Source organism: Silene latifolia, chromosome X (assembly GCF_048544455.1).
Source record: "Silene latifolia isolate original U9 population chromosome X, ASM4854445v1, whole genome shotgun sequence".
NCBI lineage: Eukaryota > Viridiplantae > Streptophyta > Magnoliopsida > Caryophyllales > Caryophyllaceae > Silene > Silene latifolia.
Window position 1 is genome coordinate 16,640,912 of NC_133537.1, and position 11,775 is coordinate 16,652,686.

Below are 11,775 nucleotides of genomic sequence, written 5' to 3' on the forward strand. Positions count from 1 at the left end.
CGGCTAGCTGAGCCCACTTCGCCAGCCTCTTGGATATTTTTGCACCCTCCACCACAAGCTCGGCGGGGGAAATCTTCTAAGGTAGGGGAGCGACGGTGACATTTCTATCACCCGCCTTCTCAGGTTGCTTCTCCAATTGCCGCACGGTGAGAACGGCGGCTGCCGACGGTTGATCTGCAAAACGTCAATTAAAACATCCGTGTCAGTATACATGGACATATGGGAAAGCCACTGATAGGCTTTATCGCGTACCTATGCAAAGATAATTTCCCTAGACACAATTAAATGTAGTAATAGGGGTCGAACACAAGGAAACGGGAATTTCGTCTTGAATTGCTGTGATTAGATTTTTATCAAGGTCGGTTACGATTTAGATTTGATTTGTTTGTTTGATGATTAATGAAAATGCAGTGTAAATAATATGATAAAAGGTAGTCTAAAGGATTCGGGTCACTCATGCAAAGGTAAACATATAAACATGATAAACTTGATATTAATAATCCTGTCAATTGCTTAGGCTTAAAGATACCCACCTCACGGCATTAGTATCAACCATAGACCGGGTCCTAGAGAAACTCTCGTCCATGACTAGGTCGTCCTACTACACATGCTTAGTCTAATTCAATTCTGTGCCTCTCGACTTTAGAACGAATGAACAAACTTAATCAGTGAATAAGGCCTTTAAACAAAGATTAAACATTGTGGCACAAGCATGTGATAGAAGCAATATGATCAATATTATTATGAACTTTATTTAATCATGTTATATGTTCGTTTTTGCATGGCTCCCCTAGCCTTTAGACTAGAGAATTTAGCTACTCATATTTGTAAAAGAAATGCAAATGATATTTAGATTATAAGGCATAGTATAGGAATTATAACTAAAGTGGAAATTGTATACTAATGATGAAATGTAAAAGACATATACTAAACTCATAAACAAAATACAAAATGTAAATAAGAGAAAGATTACCAAAGTAGTAGCTTGATAGAACTTACTTGGAAACCAAATGCTTGAATATATAATAACCAAATGTTTAACAACTACAAGATTAACTAATTTGTAAACTAATATGAAAACTATTGAAAGAAATATAGTGCTTAAGGCTATGAAGAACTAAGAATGAGATGTAAAAATTGGATGATTAGAACTTGGGAATACCTCTCCTATTTATAGGAGAGGAGGAAAGACAAAAGCAACCACGGATCATGCAACCCCGATCGGGGTGGGGTGGCCCCGATCGGGGCCGTGTGTCCCTCCGTCATTCCACTTAGTTCGTGCTTGATTGCGTGGGGGATCTCTATGCTTCTTTCGGTAGTGCTCAATTCCTAGCATCCTAAGCTCTTCTTGGCATCCTAAGCTTTCATGGTATCCTAAGCTTGACCTTAATAAGGACCTTGAAGTTGGGCTTGACTTTGATTGTTGGCAACATTTGTAATTCTCATTTCAATCCAACAATTCTTCATGCAAACACCCAATCCAATGCTCCATGCTTAGTCCAATGTTTGGCCTTATTTAGCTTAGTGAACTTGGTGTACAAAATCATAGGAAAAAGCCTCTAAATGCTTAGATTCCTACAAAACCGTAACAAACACAACAATACACCTAGAACACAAAATTAGCTCAAAAGTATACTAATTAAAGTATGATAATCAATAGAAACCGAGCTAAAATGAGGGGTAAAAGTATATATAAAATGAACATATCAAACTCCCCCAAGCTAAACCCTTGCTTGTCCTCAAGCAAGAAACCAAATCCATCAAATGCTATATCCTAAACAAGCTAAGCATAACGATTTAAAAACCCGAAACAACATGGGCAAGGAATAAAGCAAAGCATGGTTGAGATTTACATGACGGCGTAGCACAGAAAACTTTGAATGAACCTTTGAGCTCTTGCATGATCTTTCGACTTTTGGACTCTCACGGGGCACTCAACTCTTTTTATGTGAAAGGACAATTTTTTTTTTTTTTTTTTTTTTTTGTGAGTGAACACTCAACTATCCTCAACTTATAACAATGTGTCCGCAATCTAATATGGTAAACATGTCAAAACTAGTAAGCAAGGATAATCATATGTAAGCATGATAAAGAAGCCAAATGGGTAGGAAGAAGGCAATAATGTAATGGGTAAGAAGGGGGAACAAATGAATTATGGTAATGTGGAGCTAAGTCAAGCTAGCAACTACCAAATTGTAAAGGTGCTCAATCCTATTTCTAACCCAATTTTGCAATGCAAACCATGAGAAAATCCTCCAAAATATATGAATATTGCATGAGAATTTCTCACATCAACTTCTTCTTCTCTTTTTCCTTTTTTTTTTTTTTTTTTTTTTTCAATTTATTCATCTCTTTTTTTCATTTTCTTTCATGCTTATTCATTTCTTTTTCTCAACTTCTTCTTCTCTTTTTCTTCTTGATTTTTTTTCCATTTCAATTCATCATCACTTTTTCTTCTTTTCTTTCTTGAGCATTAAGATCAAGCTCACTTTGAAATAAATCCTAACTTTGAAATAAATCCCAATTGAGCACCCGAACAAGGACAAACAAAGCTACTAGCTCAACAAGGGTAGGCAATTTATAATGTAGCTAGGGAGAATTGTTTGTGAAAGGAAAATTCTCCAAAATGCTATAACAGATGAATGAATGCTTACCAAGAGATGACATGAGAACCATACTTGTGCGTTTTGATAAAACACATATCATAAGGAGATCTACACTCACCTAAGAGAGACCGGATATGGATGCATCGGTCAAAAAGAGGCTCTACCTTACCATTTTGTAGCTTGCCAAAAGTCAAGACCAAGCCCATTCGATTCATTCTTTATCTCCCGCCTACTATGTCAAGACATCCCCATGTAGCTAATATCCCATCATTATAGAATAAATCGTTAGCAACAAGCTATTAATAGGATAAGCAAAGAGGAAAGTAGGTTATAAGCAAGCACAAAGCAAAAATTTCTCTCAATAATTTTCAAAATTTCTACACTACATGCAATCTACACTATATGCAAATGCAATCCCCCCCAAGCTAAACATCACATTGTCCTCAATGTGCCAACTATTCAAATTACCCAATCAAACCATAAAAATGGCTCAAAGCACAAAACAGGAAGGACTAGAGGTTATGTTTAATGGGTTGTGAGATTTAAACTAATATGCAAAGCAATTAAAAACTTACTCAATTTGCTAATCGAGTATTTTATTTCTAATCTACGAAAAACAGTAAATTGCAGCAAAATGAGAAAAATAAAAGCAATAAAAAGCTTGGGTTGCCTCCCAAGAAGCGCTGGTTTAACGTCCCGCACGACGTAAGAAGCTATCTGATTCAAGTTTTGTCATTGAGCTTGCCACCAACCAAGCTCCATTTCATGGCTATCTTTGCATTTCTCAACCATTTGAAATTTTTCAAATAAAATTTCCCTTTCTTCCTTTTTCCACTTTTAGCAATAGCGTCCTTCGCATCATTTCCTACAAGGCAAACAACACCCACATCGTCCTCCAACGGATCCATTAGTGAGGATCCAAGCATAGCAGAGGCATAAGAAGAGTCCACAGTGCTAAATAAATAACAAGACTCTTGTAACATTGGGCTTCTAATGGTGTTGTTTTTGCTAAAGGAAACCCGGTCATCGCCCACTTCCAACGTCAACCTCCCATTTTTCACATCAATTAACGCACCCGCGGTGTGTAAAAATGGCCTACCCAATATAATTGGGGTTTGTAAATCCTCGGCCATATCAAGTATGAGGAAGTCAACGGGTATGAAAAACTTGCCAACTTTGACGGGAACATCTTCTAAGACACCTAGAGGTCGCTTTAAAGAACGATCCGCCATTTGCAATGTAATACTTGTGCATTTTAAAGCACTCATGTTAAGTTTTTCACAAAGGGAATAGGGCATGACGCTTACACTAGCACCTAGGTCGCAAAGGGCCTTATCAATGGTATAATTGCCTATAGTGCAAGGAATAGAATAGCTACCGGGGTCCTTAAGTTTCGGGGGAGACTTGTTTTGTAAGAGTGCACTACACTCTTCGGTGAAAGCAATGGTCTCAACCACATTGAGGGATCTCTTCTTTGAGAGGATTTCCTTCATAAACTTTGCGTAAGAAGGGACTTGGGTAATCAATTCCATAAACGGGATGGTGACTTGCAAATTCTTACAAACTTCCAAAAATTTAGCAAACTTACCTTCCTCCTTGTGCTTTGCTAGACGGTGGGGAAATGGTACATGAACAACTTCCTTGGGAGGAGCATCCTCCACATCTTTCACTATCTCTTTGGGAGCACTAACCTTGTTTGAAACGACATCACTCTCCTTAGCATTAGGAGAGATTTCTTCAATAACCACCTCATCACTTTCTTTTTGCATAGGAGACCCAACATCTTTGGCATCAAGCTTGCTCTTCCTCTTTAGCATCAACAATCGATGAGGAAATGGCACACGATCTTTAACAATAGGCTCTTCACTAGCCTTCCCTTTGTCATTTCCCCCAAGCTTAGCCTTTTTAACAACCACCTCATCATCCAAAGTCATGGATGGCCCATCATAGCTTGAACCACTTCTCAAGGAAATAGAGTTAGCGGTTTCATGTGGTTGCTCACCTTGGGGAGGTAGTTGACCGTTCTTCCTTTGAGAGCTAGAAGCGGCTAATTGAGCCACTTGTTGTTCCAACATCTTGACCGCGGCACTATGAGCTTGATCATTCTTTTGAATTTGAGCCAACAACTCCCTTTGCATTTGGATTATCATGCCCTCAAGCTTACCACCTCCTTGATTGTTTTGTTGGCTATTTTGTGGTGGATTTTGTTGGTAATTGTTTTGTGGGGGCCTTTGTTGATTTTGATAACCCGGTGGAGGGATATACTTTTGTTGTTGAGGTACATAGGCATTTTGTTGTGGTGGGGGTTGAGGGTTTAGCACATTATTGCTAGTGTAAGACAAGTTCGGATGGAATTTTGAATTCGGGTTGTAAGTGTTGGAAAATGTACCCGGTGGATATGAACTTTGTCTAAAAGCTTGAAAAGCATTTACCTCTTCAATGGGGGTTCGGCAATGAGCGGCATAATGACCCGCACTTCCGCAACCTTCACACACAACGATTTGGTTTGTTGAGGACATGGCATTGACTTGTTGAATGGAATCTCTAGCATCCCTCTCCGCCAATTGTTGTTGGAGCAAGGCAATTTGAGCTAGCAAGACGGAGTTGTTGGAGGATTCTTCTTTACTCTTAGGTGGCACAACTCGGGAATTGACATATTGGGCATCATGGACCGCCATAGATTCGATCGTGGAATGAGCAAGATCGGTGTCAATTTGATCAAACCGCCCATTGTTGGCGGAATCAAGAATCCTTCGGGACTCGGCACAACATCCATTGTAGAATGTTATTGCAAGAAACCATTCATCTAGCCCATGATGTGGGCATTGCCTTTGAAGCTCCTTGTACCTCTCCCAAGCTTCATATAAGCTCTCAAGAGCTTGTTGACGGAATCCGGTGATTTGGCTCCTCAAAGTTTGAGTTTTCTCTGGTGGAAAAAAACTTTTGATAAAAAGCGAGAGCCAAGGTCTCCCAATTGGTGATTTCCAAGGTGGTGCGGTCAAGGCTATTGATCCAAAGCTTGGCCTTGTCCTTCAAAGAGAAAGGGAAAAGTATTTCCCTTATTTGGTCTTGGGTGACGCCCGTTTGACGGATCATGGAGCAATAGTCACAAAAGTTTTGCACATGCAAATTGGGATCCTCCAAAGGACTTCCTCCAAATTGCTTTCTCTCCACAAGGCTAATGAAAGCCGGCTTGATCTCGAATTGCGGCGCGGTAATTTGAGTGGTGGTGATACCGGCCGGAAGCATGGCCGCAGTGGGTTTTGAGTGATCGGAAAGTTTCACCATCTTTTTGGTAGTAGATGGTGGTGGTGGTGGAGTTGATGAACAAGAAACCTCCTCCCCTTCAAGAACCTCTAGATCGTCTAAATAAGACTTTCTAGCACTTTCAATTTGTATGGGAGAAGCGGCTTCTTTTACTTCCTTCCAAAAACGTCGTCTTCTCCTAAATGTTTTCTCGGGATCGGAATCCGGTGAAAGTAATTCTCCACTTCGAGAGGACCTGGGCATAAGACAACAATTTCTAGAGAAGTGATAAGTAACGGTCTCAAGGAACAAGTGTTCCTCAAGACAAAGAAAAACAAGATAAAAATCGTCAATTCAATAAGCAACAAAACCGTTTCCCCGGCAACGGCGCCAAAATTTGATAGGCTTTATCGCGTACCTATGCAAAGATAATTTCCCTAGACACAATTAAATGTAGTAATAGGGGTCGAACACAAGGAAACGGGAATTTCGTCTTGAATTGCTGTGATTAGATTTTTATCAAGGTCGGTTACGATTTAGATTTGATTTGTTTGTTTGATGATTAATGAAAATGCAGTGTAAATAATATGATAAAAGGTAGTCTAAAGGATTCGGGTCACTCATGCAAAGGTAAACATATAAACATGATAAACTTGATATTAATAATCCTGTCAATTGCTTAGGCTTAAAGATACCCACCTCACGGCATTAGTATCAACCATAGACCGGGTCCTAGAGAAACTCTCGTCCATGACTAGGTCGTCCTACTACACATGCTTAGTCTAATTCAATTCTGTGCCTCTCGACTTTAGAACGAATGAACAAACTTAATCAGTGAATAAGGCCTTTAAACAAAGATTAAACATTGTGGCACAAGCATGTGATAGAAGCAATATGATCAATATTATTATGAACTTTATTTAATCATGTTATATGTTCGTTTTTGCATGGCTCCCCTAGCCTTTAGACTAGAGAATTTAGCTACTCATATTTGTAAAAGAAATGCAAATGATATTTAGATTATAAGGCATAGTATAGGAATTATAACTAAAGTGGAAATTGTATACTAATGATGAAATGTAAAAGACATATACTAAACTCATAAACAAAATACAAAATGTAAATAAGAGAAAGATTACCAAAGTAGTAGCTTGATAGAACTTACTTGGAAACCAAATGCTTGAATATATAATAACCAAATGTTTAACAACTACAAGATTAACTAATTTGTAAACTAATATGAAAACTATTGAAAGAAATATAGTGCTTAAGGCTATGAAGAACTAAGAATGAGATGTAAAAATTGGATGATTAGAACTTGGGAATACCTCTCCTATTTATAGGAGAGGAGGAAAGACAAAAGCAACCACGGATCATGCAACCCCGATCGGGGTGGGGTGGCCCCGATCGGGGCCGTGTGTCCCTCCGTCATTCCACTTAGTTCGTGCTTGATTGCGTGGGGGATCTCTATGCTTCTTTCGGTAGTGCTCAATTCCTAGCATCCTAAGCTCTTCTTGGCATCCTAAGCTTTCATGGTATCCTAAGCTTGACCTTAATAAGGACCTTGAAGTTGGGCTTGACTTTGATTGTTGGCAACATTTGTAATTCTCATTTCAATCCAACAATTCTTCATGCAAACACCCAATCCAATGCTCCATGCTTAGTCCAATGTTTGGCCTTATTTAGCTTAGTGAACTTGGTGTACAAAATCATAGGAAAAAGCCTCTAAATGCTTAGATTCCTACAAAACCGTAACAAACACAACAATACACCTAGAACACAAAATTAGCTCAAAAGTATACTAATTAAAGTATGATAATCAATAGAAACCGAGCTAAAATGAGGGGTAAAAGTATATATAAAATGAACATATCAGCCACTCATCAGGAACGCCCAATGAACCGGCTGAGTTTGAGCCATAGGATAAATCGGTACCAGGCTTGGACTTCTTTGTCGGAGGGCCCATTTCTTTGCCGCCCTCAAGAAGCGGCAACAAAGCAGCGTTAGCGGGGTGGACCTTTTCCTCTTAAGGACGAGGGGAGATCCCTCCGCATCAGAGTCCTCCCCATTGGTGATGTCAACGATCTCCACCGTCTCCTTCTGGACTGAAGGGATGGAAGGTGGAACGGATGTCGATGCCGTCGCCGCCGAAGATTTTGTTTTCCGCGTTCGACGTGGCATGTTACTAGCAACCCTTGCCAGGGCCGCCTCCACATCCAGGCCTTTCAGTTGCTGATCCATCAGATCATTCGGCGACGTCCTGCGATCACGGGCTAGAGCCTTAGGGTGCAAATCAGCAACGGTCTTGTCCTTGTGCAGCCCCATCCTCTTTAGAATATCCTCGGACAGGTCCGCGCCAAAATGATCTGCAAAAGAAGCAAGGCAAGAGTTAAGCAAGGAATGAACCAAAATTCAAAACGGACAGAAACATTGAGAGCAGTCATGGGCCTCACACCGACCCCACTCACCCTGCGCCAGGGCCGGTATGAGGCCGACATGGCAGAGCGACTCATCCCGAAGGATGATCCGCATCGGGGGATCCATCTTTTCGACGCCCCACTCTTGTCCGTCTCAAAGAGCCTCATCGCCAGCCTCTCATCCTCATTAAGAGGGACCTTGTCGGCGTCTATCTTAAGCTTTTTCCGTTTAACCCATCTGTCATGCTCCGCCTTAGTCTCGCACCGCAAATTAACTTGGTCTTTGGAAGGACCGGGGAGCGGATAGTCATCCAAGCACCTCAATATACACCCACCGATCTTTCCAGTCTTTACAAGAAGAAGACAGACTTATCAACGGAGACGTAACCGGCTCCATTTGCCTGTTGTACCATCCGACGCGACCGGAAAATGACGGCCGAAGGTGGTGAAGCCGACGGAACAAATTAACCGTTGGGACCTCCCCCTTAAAGAGACAGAGCCAGACAAAGCCGACTATGGTCCTAACAGCCAACGGGTGAAGCTGGGCCACAGCGACGTTCATGGCCCTAATGATGGCCATAACGTAATCATTCAGCGGAAACCGGAGCCCGTACTCCAGGTGCCGCATATATACGCCGGTGCAACCCGGTGGAGGGCAACAGATGGCCTGACCCCTCTCAGGGATAACAATTTTGTATCCCCTGCCAAAGTAGAAATGGCCCTCGAAAAATGTCTCGCCGGAACAACGGGCGAACTTATGGGTCCAAGTACGGTCAGGGCCGACCTTACAAGGTTCGCCGTGATCCATGACGTACTGCCTCCCCTCATTAGGATGAGCCCTTTCAGCATCATCACCGAAATCGTCTCCGTCGTCATCAACATCATCATCATCCTCCCATTCCTCCAAAATTTGAGGATCAACTTCAGGAGAAGGAGACCTCGGACCCCCGGACCTTAGTGGGACGGCGGCCCAGTGCCTCCCCTTCATCCAGACGCGACAGGGAACCCCCCGGCGCAGGGTTACTAGGTCCGGCCTCAGTAGAAGACATGGTAGCAACAGTTATTCAACAAAATAAGAGATCGAGAAAAGTTTGTTTGTTTACCTTGAAGAAAAACACTAGCCAAAGTAACGACACTGAAGATTAGAAAAGAGAAAAACCCTTGGAAATTTGGAGGAAAGAAAATTTTAAGAGAACGAAATTGGTGCCCAATTTCAAAGACTAACTGCCCTATTTATAGGAAAAAGCCCATGAAGAAGGACCAATCAGGGCACAGCCCATGAAACGTCAGCCAATCAACAAACAGACACGTGTCGAACATGCAACCACGGAATGTCAATCGTTGCAACAGTTGAATGTCAATCAATGCAACAGTGACCAAGCGTCTTCAACACGCCCCTTCATATCTCTCTGCCTGTTCATCTTCCTCAGCAAAATCCTAAGTATCCGCTTCTCCGCCGGCCACATGATCAACCAAGCCAGAAAGCACCGGCCAGGGGGCAATCGAAACAACCTAAGACTCTCCACCCGGTCTCGGCCCGGCGTCATTGCCTTTTCCACATCGAATGTCCATTACACAACCATGTGGAGGGGGGATATGGTACGGCCTAAGCAGAGTCACGCCGAGGTAGAAGGAGTCGGGGCAGAAAATTTTCACTTGCGCAGAATATACGCTCAGCATACATCGGAGCCCATACCACGGCATAGACTACGCTGGGGGCAAATTGATGGGGCATATTCTGCACCCGCTGACCAAATCAACACATTGAGCAAGGTCAAAGATATCCACAGCAAGTCAACGGCTTGGACAGCCTAACCGACGAGGCCCGTCGGCCTGTCGGATGGGTCCCGGCCGGGCAATCGACCAGCCGGGGCACACATCCGCGAACTCATATCCAAGACCCCTCGGCGGTGAGTCAACAGGGCCCGCCGGCCTGCCATAGGTCCCTCGGCCGAGGGGTAGATCAGTCTTTCCACCTGCTAGCCACTTGGCCACTTGGCCACTACGTGACAAAAGGTGAAAGTCTATAAATACTCCTCAACTATCATTGAGGAAAGGATCCACAATTTAACCTAAGAATCACTATTCATCTGATAATATCTTCCTTATCTCTCTACAATACGTACTTTGCCAAGTAACAACCACTTACCTCTCTAAGTTACTGACTTGAGCGTCGGAGTGAGTTCGCTCGGTCCAAAACCGAGCCCTCAGTTTGTTCATCGTTTCAGGAGACCGCAAGGAGGATTCAACTAAAGACGTCATTCTACAAGCACGGGTGGTGACAAATAACTGCTCTGGAATTACACCCGGAACAGAACTCTAAATGAAGTTGTTGAGTTGTCTTATACTGGCGAGAAAAACCTTTACAACGTTATTTTATTCAAATGTAATTGGATAGATAACTCAGAAAGAGGAATGCAAGTACATAAGGAATATAAACTTGTGGATGTTAATCAGAGCAAAAAATTTCCAAAATATGACACATTTGTATTAGCATATCAAGTGGAACAAGTTTGCTATGGTCCTTATCCAAACATCAAAAGAGATAAAGATCAGTGGTCAGCAATATTTAAAATAAAGGCAAGATCACAAGTGGATGCTCCTACTGATGAATCTATCTTTCAAGAAGATGTTAATAATGGTGATACAACATTGACAATAATTGAAATAGAGGATGAGAATGAAAATGTGGAGGAGGAACAAGAAGAAACGCAAGGAGATGAAATGCAAGTACAGAATGATGCTATGCAAGAGGAGGAAGATGAGGAAGAGTTAGGAGAGGAGGCTTTGAAGAAGTATTTAGAAGAAGATGATGATGAGGATTTTTTAGAATCGCTTTTTGAAAGCAACGAAAACACTAATTTAAGTGATGATGATGATGATGATGATGTCTAGGATTTATATTAGTTGTAGATGTTTTGTACCTTTTCTTTCAATCTTATTACTTTGTTGGTACTATTAGTTGTAGATGCCGTATGGCTTAATTTAATGAAATCTAGTTTGTTTTCATTCAATCTTACTTTGCCAATTTCTTATTTGGTAGCTATTATTTGATTATTTGATTTCTTACTTTGCCAATTTCTTATTTTGTTGCTATTATTTGAAGCTTTGATTTCTTACTTTGCCAATTTCTTTTTTTGTTGTTATTATTTGATTATTTGATTTCTTACTTTGCCAATTTCTTACTTTGCTAATTTGTTATTTGGTTGCTATTATTTGATTTCTAACAATGTTGAAGAATTTAGTTGGTTTCTATGGCGTCGAGGAGACGAAGACATGGTAGTAATAGTAATGCAGGAAACCAAGGACAGGGAAACGAGAATGAAGAAATACCAGCAGTTGACAAAATTCCTCTCGATTCTCTTGAGCAAGAAGGCGTTTGGTAAGTATGTTATTTTTTCGTAATTAATTATTTTTATAACGATTTATATATATATATATATATATATATATATATATATATATATATATATATATATATATATATATATATTTATTATCTTCTC

General features: G+C 41.1%; 1 non-coding gene across 1 annotated transcript; it reads left to right on the top strand.

Annotated features, from left to right (window-relative positions):
* Positions 1 to 5,414: 5,414 nt before the first annotated feature.
* LOC141624514 (small nucleolar RNA R71) lies at positions 5,415 to 5,521 on the top strand. Its single transcript, XR_012534321.1, has one exon. It is a non-coding gene; the product is annotated as a small nucleolar RNA R71 (small nucleolar RNA).
* Positions 5,522 to 11,775: the final 6,254 nt, after the last annotated feature.